We start from the raw sequence: 10,668 nt of genomic DNA, 5'->3' as shown, positions 1-10,668 counted from the left end.
CAACTAACTGTACCAGCAAAAGCAGACTCGTTTCGAACGAGACTTTATTTAGGTCTGCTACATCAGTCAAGAAAAGCGGAAAGGGAAGCTATCTTAAGAAAGCATAAATCTTTATTTCAGCCGAAGAAACAGCGTCTGAAAAAGAAAAGTGGAAAAACAGAATAAAAGATACCGTGCTTTTCATTCAAAAACTATCCTTTCTGGTTAGGCTACAAATTTAAAGGTATCAAGGTTTTTGGACTATTTCTTTCTCCAACGACCATTTGTGCTCTGTGCCTAATTCAAACACAACTTAGAATTTTTAAAAATGAATCCGTGCACGTACATGCATTAATAACACAATCGGCGTTCTGTTGTATTTTCCAATAACAGGCTTACTGTTTTTTGAAATCCGAGCGGATTTCAAAATCCACTTAGTTGGCTACGTTGTGGGGGTAAAAACGCATAACAGCTCCTCCCGTATAGCTGTGATTCGAATCCAAAATGCGTCAGGAGTACGACATACTCGAATATGACATTTTCACATTTTCGCTAGCATAACAAAATCGAAATTTTTAAGAAGCAGAATAGATCTTTTTGGACACGCACAGAAAATGATCTGAAACATCTGTCCTTTTGGAACTTTGTATAATTACAAAATTTCGAATAGTATGCTGACAAAAAGAGACACTCAGAGTTTTCCTAAAGTCATAAAAAGCTATTTACCGCAACCTTTCCTAAAGATTACGAAGGCAAAATTAGTATTCGTACAGATATTTTAGTTCCTGTTATCAGAGAAGAGGATGCTTTCGAACGGCCCCTCTCTCTCTGATAGATCAGCATGAAGTACTAGTAGTGGCATGTGATGCAAGAAAGCAAATGTATGAGCTTATGCAGCATCAGCAAAAAAAGAAAAAATTACAAGACCATTCCCTTTAAATGTTTATTCAGTTCCTCCTTAAATTTATTTAACCTATCAACTTCCACAACGACAGATGGAAGTTTGTTCCAGCAATTAATCACCCGCTGGCTAAAGGAAAATTTCCGCACATCTATTCTACATCTCTCTTTCCTTAATTTGAATTTATGCCCCCTTAGGTTCGTAATCTGAACAAGTGGAAGAATCCCATCAGATTCAGCGTGCTCAACCCATTCAAGGCCTTATACACACCTCAATCAGATCACCTAGCAGATACCCAGTTTCCAGCCGCTGCAATTTGTAGAACTCTTGGTAAGAGGATCCCTTCATTCTCCTCACCAATCTTGTTGCCCTTCTCTGTACACGCTGAAACAAATCTACAACCTTCCTAAAATGCGGCCTACAGACCTGTACGCAGTACTCAAGGCGTGGCTTGACCCTTGCCTTATACAGAGGAACAATCACCTTTACCCTGCTAGCAAAATTCTTGTATATCATTGACAATACCTCATGACCTGCTCTGGCAGCCTGTCTGCATTGCTCAGAAAACTTCATATCTGACTGCACAATTACTCCCAGGTCTTTTTCTTTTCTACCACCTTAAGTGTAGCCACACAGTTGGTACGTTTCTCTGGGGTTACTTCTACCCATATGCAGTACTTTGCATTTGTCAATGTTAAACTTCGGTTGCCACTTCTCAGCCCATCTGCCCAAATATTCTAGATCCTGCTGCAGTAGCACACTGCCATTACTGTCATTAACAACAATGCCAACCTTTGTATCATCTGCAAACTTTTACACTAAGCCTGATATACCTTCATCAATATCATTGATAAATATACAAAACAACAGTGGACTCAACACCGAAACCTGTTGGACTCCACTAATAACATTAGTCCACGAACAGCAACACCCATTGATTTCCACCCTCTGTCTTCCCCCACTCAACCATCCTTTTATGCATTGTAGCAACTTACCCTTAATATCATTCTGCTCCAATTTGTCCAGTAGTCTTCCATGCGCAACAGTGTCAAAAGCCTTCCTGAAATCCAAGTATATGATATCAAAATTATTTTTTGCCTTCAGTTACTTTGTAACCACATCATAACACCCAATAAAATTTGTCAGACAAGACTTTCCCTTAACAAACTCATGCTGTGTCTGAATTATTGCTGCAGTCTTTTCTAGATGATACTGCAATGCATCTTTAACCAGTGACTCCATAATTTTACACGGAACAGAAGTTAAACTAACTGGTATGTAATTACGCGTGTCACCTTTCGATCCCCCTTTGTGAATTGGGGATACATTTGCACATCACCAGTCCGCGGGGACCTCCCCTGAATCCAAGGATGCTGTCATAATTATGGCTAAGGGTTCGCTTACTTCCTTTGCCGCCTCCTTTAATATAAGTGGTAGATCGCATCCACCCCAGGTGCCTTTTTATTTTTAGATAAAAGAGCGAAATGCCTGTTGTTAACTCAGACTGAATCTATGGTCGCTGGAAAAATGAATTAAGTTTGTTCACAAATTTTAGCAAACTTAATTCCACACTTTTAAAAAATTATGAAAGCGAACGAAATAAACTAACCATTTACCAAATACCATAATTAATTCGCAAGGTAACTTATTTAAGGAAGTTCAATAATTTATGTGCTACGTGCATTAATAATACTTTCTCCATCATATCTTTTGACGAAACAGACACTGATGTCAACCGAAAGGTAACTTTTCTCCGAGCTTTAAGGATGAACCTTTTAAGGCCTATCCGCCAAAAATAATCTGAACAACAACGTAACAATTTTTCGAGTACGACAGAAAAAAACTGAATAAAATTAGAAATAGATTTTATTTTATTATTGATATTATAAAAAAGTTTCCAATAATAGCAATACCTGAAAGTTTCTAATGAGAATGTTTTTTCCGTATAATCATGTTTGTTTTAGTGTATCCAACCATGTGGCTGGATAGACCATAAAAAACTGTCATATTAGGGTCACCCGAGAATGAACTCATCTGCCGATGTGTATTATGTCCATAAATTGCGTGTGTTCTCTGGTTCATTTGCCTGCATTGCTGGACGGAAAACCGAGTTTCTCGGGGAAAAGGATAGACCAAAAAGAAAAATGTTTCTTCAAATAAAAACACTTTTTTTTACAATATAAATCATTTATGGCTAGACAAGTGCGGTATATTTTCCTATGCATGCCACTCGCGACACGGGTGCCATTGTATCGCTGACTTAGAGGCTAGTATAGATATACTTTTTTGATACGACAAATAAGCGAACAGAACTCAGTTAAATATTAGCCATGAAATTTTTAGAGGAGTATGGATGCGAAAAGGCGCAACATGCATATCACGTTTTCCCAAGATCATAACTGCGGCCTTCGGGAAAATAGTGATAACAGATCTCTGTTTAGATATAGTTCACAGTGCTCACGTTGAAATTTACAGTGTAGAAATAAGGATTGTTTATTTTTCTGGACTGAAAACGTTGCTTCCAATAAATCTCGTAGAGGGGCCGTCTCTAAGTGCATATCGTCTTCTTCATGCTTATGCAATACTTGGTATCTCAAGTGAACGCCAAGCACGAACCACCAGATTCTGTTTGAGATCTTTAACTCTTTACAATATTTAGCGAACAATGTTGCGAATATACACTGTTTGCTAACACGTATTGACGGGATTCGAATGCAGGTATTTTCCACCCGATGTAGGGAGGACGGTGATTATACCAACTCCGGTACCCACGAGGGCAACAGGTAAATGTCAATACTAGTTAAAAGTAGGATATAAGAGGCATGTACGCTGAATTACAAGTAGATCATAGCATGTCCATTCGCCAGATGCAGAAAAAGGAAAGAGCGGTTTACCCAAAATCAACTACTTGAAACAACACAACGTACGCCAACACAGGAAAATGTGGCCATTCATCGAAAGCTAGGTAGACCACTATTAAGGAAACCAATCCACCAAAGCATATAGCATATGGACAGTTGAAACAGGCCCAGAGTAAAAAGCAATGAGGAATCCTTAATAAGCTCACTCGATACAAATTTGAGAGAAGAAGGATAATAGTAATAGTAGTAACGGCAAATGATATAAGAAAGCAAGCTTATATAGCATCATCAAAAAAAAAAAAAAAAAAAAAAACAGTTCATCCATCCGTACCTTCCAAGAATTTCTCTAGATCCTCCCTTGAATTTATTCAACCCACTCACTTCCGCACATCTATCCTGCAATCATCCTTCCTCAACTTGAATTTATCCCCCCGTCATGTATGTAGTCTCAGCAAGAGGAAGGATGGATTGAGTAACATTCAGCTTACTCAATCCATTCAAGGCTTTAAACACCTCAATCAGAACTGTCCGAGGAACAGCAAACCATCAGAAAACGCTTCATACCGGTATATTAGAGCAGCCATTCGTAAACTGAACCTATCTGCCAGAAATCATAATTTTATGACGATTCCCCCTGGTACATCGGATTCATTGAATATTACAACAGTGGTCGAACGTGATATGGAGCGATAACACTACTCTGCATTTTTTAAAAATAAATTCACTGATGGTTTCTCAGAAAAGGATGTTTTTGGATCATTTTCTAATGCGGATTTCAAATATGACTTCCATTTGTTTTCATTACGTCTAGATTTCTTCAAAAATCACGAAAGGAAATTTGGTTTTTCAGAAATTATTTTAAAATTTTGGTAGAATTTGTGCAATTAAACGATAATAAAATTCTACTTTTATCAGACTTTTATATTTAAATACATGATGAAAACACTATTAAAAAGGGCAATGTGGGAAAACTCACCTCTCATTTTAAAAACTGAACTACGGTAGGTCAAATTTTTGTTTCTTTGATTTTCTTGCAGATCCTTCTACTTTACAGTCACTCTTCAGCATCGAATAATATTCTGCCTCCCTTGCTACCTCATCTCCATGTCTTTCATGTCCTGCTGAAACTTCTTCACTAACACTTCCTAGATTTTCTGGGAAGTAGTCGATGTGGGAGTATAAAAATTGTACCTTGACACTCACGTTGCAGCCCAGCTTCTTCAAGTTTATCAACATATTTTCAACTATATTCTTGTAGTCTGAATCCTTGTTCCTTAAGATGTTCTCAACAACAGACTGAAGCAAATCCATGCCTGTTTTTTTCCCTCTTTTACTTTTATCCACAATTCCCTAAAAAGCTTAGTCCCTCATCAGTTCGCGAATTTGAGGTCCAACAAAAATACCTTGTTTTAGCTTCTCTTTGGATCGTTGGGAATTTAGTACAAAGGTAGTTTAAGCAGAGACTTTTCTGAGATACAAGAGGTCCTTCTTCCACCCTTCCTGATGTGCAAGGGTGGAAGAAGGACAGTTTTGGGATCTAATAGTGGTTTCTGAACTACGATCTTTGATTTAGGAAAAAAACCGCTCCTCTTTGGCCAGATCTCAACATCTCAGTGCTTATTCCTTACCCGACTGTCCCACTCACACAAAAAAGCAAGGCATTTTTTTTTTGTAGCCAGATTTCTGTACAAGTTACATGTCTATCACTTTAAAGACAGCACAGACCAAACAGCCAACTTGACAACAATTTCTTCAAGTTCTCATATGTTTCTTTCAAATGCACAGAGTGAGCTACTGAAATTGACCCATATTTATTTCCACTGTGGAGCAACCATACCTTTGAGAATATTCTCTCAAAGTCTTTACTGTGTATTATTGTAACTAATTCCTAAATAGTTCATTAAGCCATTAATATTACTGTAAAAACCGTAGAAACTGTGCAAAAACTTTGTACTAAATTGGTCGTCAGAAAAGTAAGAGAAAGTAGTTTTCGTTCTCTGTATCTGTAGCACGAGAAAAACGTCCCAGAAGGCTAGAAGATGTCTTGACTTAAGTCTAGAACCAAGGAATTCTGAAGATTCCTTTAGTAAATTTAAATTTCTTACCAGATCACTGAGTTCATGCTTTGAAAACAGTCGAGGGCTGGACTCAATGTCTCCAGGCGTGCAGACTTTAGTTTCATCTTCAGCATTCTCCAACAGTGGGCATGGAATCGTCAGGTTATTTCCATGTTGGACTGGTCTAATGGCAGATGGCTACGATACACAGTGCCTTTCTTACTCTTTGCATTACATCCCTCTACATTAACTAAGCAAAAGTAACAATCATCACAGTGGTTTGCAGGCTCCCCGTCAAATCACGAGACTTGAAAATGGCATAACCTTCTTTTTTCCATTTTTCCACATTCTCGGCAAACTTTATGTGGAGCCCATTGTTTATCTTGGTGACCGAGTTTCACTCCAAACTAAGTTGTAAAAAGCGTGTAACAATACACGCTTTTTACAAATTCTGTAAGATCTTTTCTTTTCCTGAGGGCTACATAACTTCCACAAATATAACAAAATAAGTTCGGATTGTTTAAAAACCTGCGTGAAGATATTTTACTCACTTTTCAGCACAAGTTTAACACTATAACCTCAAAAATAAACTTTATCTCATACTAATAAAATAAACACTGCTGCATGGAGCTCTCAAAGTCAAGAAACAAATGACCCAGTTTTGCTAACACGTGATGATTTAGTTTACAAATTCCCAGCATTTACTCTTAACTTAATAGATTCAACAACATCAACTTAAGTGATTTGTGGAAAAACTGTAAGTGATAGAAAAAAATTAAATAAAAACATTTCTGATTTCATAAAAACTGAGTTAAAAACTATTAGTTTACAAACATCGAAAACCATGCAGAGTGGTGCAATTCAGGGCACACAGCCCAAGCGTCGCAGGACATATCCGGGTGTAGAACATACTCCAGCTCTTGTGGGTAGCACAGTCGGTATAATCGCCGTCTTCCCCACAATGGGTGGAAAAGACCTGAGTTCGACTCTCATTAATGACGAGGAATTTTTGTGGGTCTTTATCACAATGTGGCTGAATTAGTCAGTCTCAAGCGAGGATACCATGATTTTTTCCCCTGAAACTCGGATTTTTTGTCCAGCAAATAGCCAATCGACCACAGGCAATTTACAGTACACACATATATACTGTACAAATGGCCTAAGTCGCTAATGCGCCTAAAACCATACAACAAACAAACGATTAAATTCTGAAATTTTTTAACAACAATTTATTTTTCTTGGTGCTAAATGTTTATTCATCAAAAATAATCTAGGATTCTTTTCGGTTCGAATTCTTCAGTTGAGTTCCCATATTCTCACTTGTATAATAAGTGAGTATAGCGATCTCGGAGTACTAAAACTTTTAGTGCAATGTCATAGTGCACTCTCAGAAAATCGGAAATGCATTAAAGTATAAAAGAGACAAAAAACCCGAGTTTCCTGGCGTAAAAACCATGCAATACTCTCACAAGACTGATTAACTCAGTCTTGTGATAAAATAAACACAAGACTTTTTTTTCAATTTTCACAAGATTGTGAAAAAAGTCCATAAAAATTGCTCGCATCATTGGTGGGACTCGAACTCAAGGCATTTTCCATACGATGTGAGGAAGACGTTCGTTACACCCACTGTGCTAGAAATCCGCGATGGTTCCAGGGTGCTTTTTAAGGCTGATCAAAAAGTATCGAGAGGAATGGCTATTCACTCCGATAAATGACACAAGGGGCGCTGCTGCGATTAACATGCTTGACACGTTTCTATGTTAAAATCAGAAAGAAAGCGGCGACCAAAACTTATCAATTGATGTAACCAGCACGTGGAGATGGAAAAATGAGCCGTGAATGAGTTTTTGAAGTGGGGTGAATATTTGTAATAAGCAATGAACGTTCTGGACTCCTTTCAGACAATGAAAACAATGAACAGGTAGTGGAAGTGTGTTATTTGGGGTGAAATGGAAACAGATTAATTACTCCTGAAATAGCTCAATATTATTTTGGGCCATTTCAACTGAAGATTTGGGAATGAGGAGCGTTGCAATTAGTTCGTTACAGGATTGTTTTAGGAGCAGAAACAAAAGCGCGTGTCTGTAAATTCCACAAGTGAGACAGCCGCTATACTTATGAGATTTGCATTTTTCCGTTCCATAAACTTAAAATTACAGTCGAAAGGCCTTGATTTGAAGATGTATAAACAAAATGTATAAATCCGTTTATTCTTGGAATCTCCAAAAGCTACTTATCAAAGAGCAGCTTTTGGTGATTCCGAAAACTGAGTTTGAAAGGTGTTTTCAGCACTGGAAGAAACAGATGAGTGTGCTGAATGTGTGTACTTTAAACGAGATTAACCTTACACACCTGTACAAAGTACAATATCAGTTTTTATAGATTCGCTCTGGATAGTAATTAGTCCTTGTACGTTCTCATTTAGATTAACTTCATCGGGAAATTTTTCCAAAGAGGGAAAGAAAAAGATCTGAGAAGATCAACAGACAATTAGTGAATTTACAACGAAACCCTTTATACAGTAGGATTAATTCGCTATTTTCTTGAAAATTACTTCGTCCTTCCACAATTGCCGGACAAATGTATTCGCCACCACAGTGCTTTTCACTGACATATCAGGACACGACTCTGGAAGTGGCCGAACTTTTCGGCCTCTCCATTGTTATAAAGCAAGAGTCGTTGAAACCAGTGTCACTGAGACAGGCGTCACAAACTTGAGCTGCCCTACAATAAAAGCATAAAGTTACATTTGTTTCAAACCACGATAAACGGAAGGCAAGTCATGAAGAGAAGTATCGATTCCACAGACTACGCATGAGCAGATGGACGGAAACCGTAACAGAGCTCTATAAGAGGACATCTAGCGTTCTGCCTCTTGGACTGTTAACACGGCCTCCTTAAGACACAGTGCTTACCCAGACAACTTTACGTCCTCTTTCCCATCTGGTAAGTGTTTTTTGATCTATCCGCTCATCCTAATCTTGTAACAGACAGTAAACAGCCTTCCATATATGTACAGTGTATAATAGGGAGCGCAGCTTAAAGAAATATTTAATATTTCTGCACAAAATAGTCTTGCTTAGCGTGGGCCACGAATGAACCTATAACTGCACGAGTGGAAACATTCTCCCAACAAGCTGTGCTAGATTACAGGGTATTTTGACTCTTCATTTTCTACATATTTGTATTTGATATCTTGAAGCTATTTCTACGTTTGTCTTCCAAGTATTATATTTTTTGGACGTCTTGAGCATGTCGGTCAATCAAAAACTCTTCAAGTATGGGAAAGTGACTCACAAATATATTTAAATGAATTAATCGTACACACCTATAAAGCAAAGATCACAGTAGTTAACATAGAGCACTTTTTTTCCTCACATCGAAATAACAAGAAACATTACTTTAAAAAAGCTTGTTCTGTTAAAACTGATCGTTTACCTCGAAGGCGGATTGGGATCAGACAATACAGCTACAAAATACCTACACAAGTAGCAAGTCATGAACGCAATGAAAAGAAGATGAATTAATCCTGAACGTTATGTTACTGAAGCAAGAGAGTTCTCTGATACCAACTTTTAGACATTCTCCTCTTTCATATGGCAATGTTTTCTTTTACACAATTTCACGACGAATTTTCTATTTAGCTTTAAAATTTTTCTCTAAATGTCTTAATGGGTTTTCTCAGAAATTGAAAAGTGAGTTTTAAGAAATTCAGAAAAAACGTAAAATTAAATAGAAAACTGGTTAAAAATTCTGGACATTCAATCCAACGCCTTACCTTGGCCGTTTTACCATTACTTAATAACATCGTGGATCTCCTTGTCCCTCCCTCAGGGGTAGCGCCTTAGTTATAATCGCCATCCCCCCACAAGGGGCGGGAAAAACCTGAGTTCGAATCCCATCAATAACGAGAGGAATTTTTGTGGGCTTTTTCACAACGTGGCTGAGTGATGTCTCAGGGGGAGGGGTAAGTGCTTTCATTTTCTTCCAGAAACCCGAGTTTCTGGAAGAAAATAAAACAAACAGCAACCAATCGAACACACACAATTAGGGACACAATATAATGGTGCCTTATAGCCTTAGTTACTTTGGCACTTAGCAAACAGTTAACCTCCTCCTTCCCTGTATTATAATGCAACACAATACACATTTTCGAGAAAAATCTTTGTCAGGCCTGAAATACGCCTGATAAATCATTAACGTGTGTAACTGTACTTCCACATTTGGATTCTCATTTGGATGTCTTTAAATGGCATACAGGGAATTCACCATCAATTCTGAAAATTTGGGAATTACTTTGCTAATACTATACTACAGCATAAAGTTAGAATAAAATATAATACGGAAGAAAATGCCTGGGCAATGTTAACCATAAAAACACATTACTCAAACCTTGCTAGCATTAAAAGAATTTATGTACTAAAAGCGCCCTCCGTGACATTGGCTTTGCCACTCGTTGAACAAAGGAATTGGGATTCACAACCTACCTTTGCCTGGAAAGGTTTGGATTCTAATTCCCTCGGTGACCATAGGAATTCCTTACAAAGGCCTTTTCACTGGGGGCTGTTGGGTACCCAGTCAGTATTCTGAGTTTTTCTGTTAACAAAGCATGCTTTTAAACACCCACTCCGAGAGATAACTCATACAACCATCGCAGGATTGCTATTGTCACAGGCTAATTAGCTGAGTACGATTATTATTATGACTTTTTTCCTTTTGGAATTTTTTCACCCCGTGATGGGTGTTATTATTATTACTGTGCAGGCAGATTATTTACCCTCCCTCCCCCAGAAGTGGAAGCGGTTATTCCCGATTGGGTTCCGAAACGACTCCAAAATTCGATGTTTAGTCATAGAACTCAAAACAT

General features: G+C 37.9%; 1 protein-coding gene across 1 annotated transcript in view; it reads left to right on the top strand.

The window, feature by feature from the left end:
• Positions 1-8,651: 8,651 nt before the first annotated feature.
• The window catches only part of LOC150089202 (xibalbin-1-like), a 92,584-nt gene continuing 90,567 nt past the window's right edge, over positions 8,652-10,668 (top strand). The window contains exon 1 of the mRNA XM_090390370.1: positions 8,652-8,747. The gene's annotated coding sequence lies outside the window, so the exon portion shown is untranslated. The remainder of the gene's footprint in view (positions 8,748-10,668) is intronic.

This window comes from Mastigoproctus giganteus, chromosome 2 (assembly GCF_048544385.1).
Source record: "Mastigoproctus giganteus isolate SK-2022 chromosome 2, ASM4854438v1, whole genome shotgun sequence".
In the NCBI taxonomy this organism is placed as follows: Eukaryota; Metazoa; Arthropoda; class Arachnida; order Uropygi; family Thelyphonidae; genus Mastigoproctus; species Mastigoproctus giganteus.
This window is presented reverse-complemented; position numbering and strand designations above follow the sequence as displayed.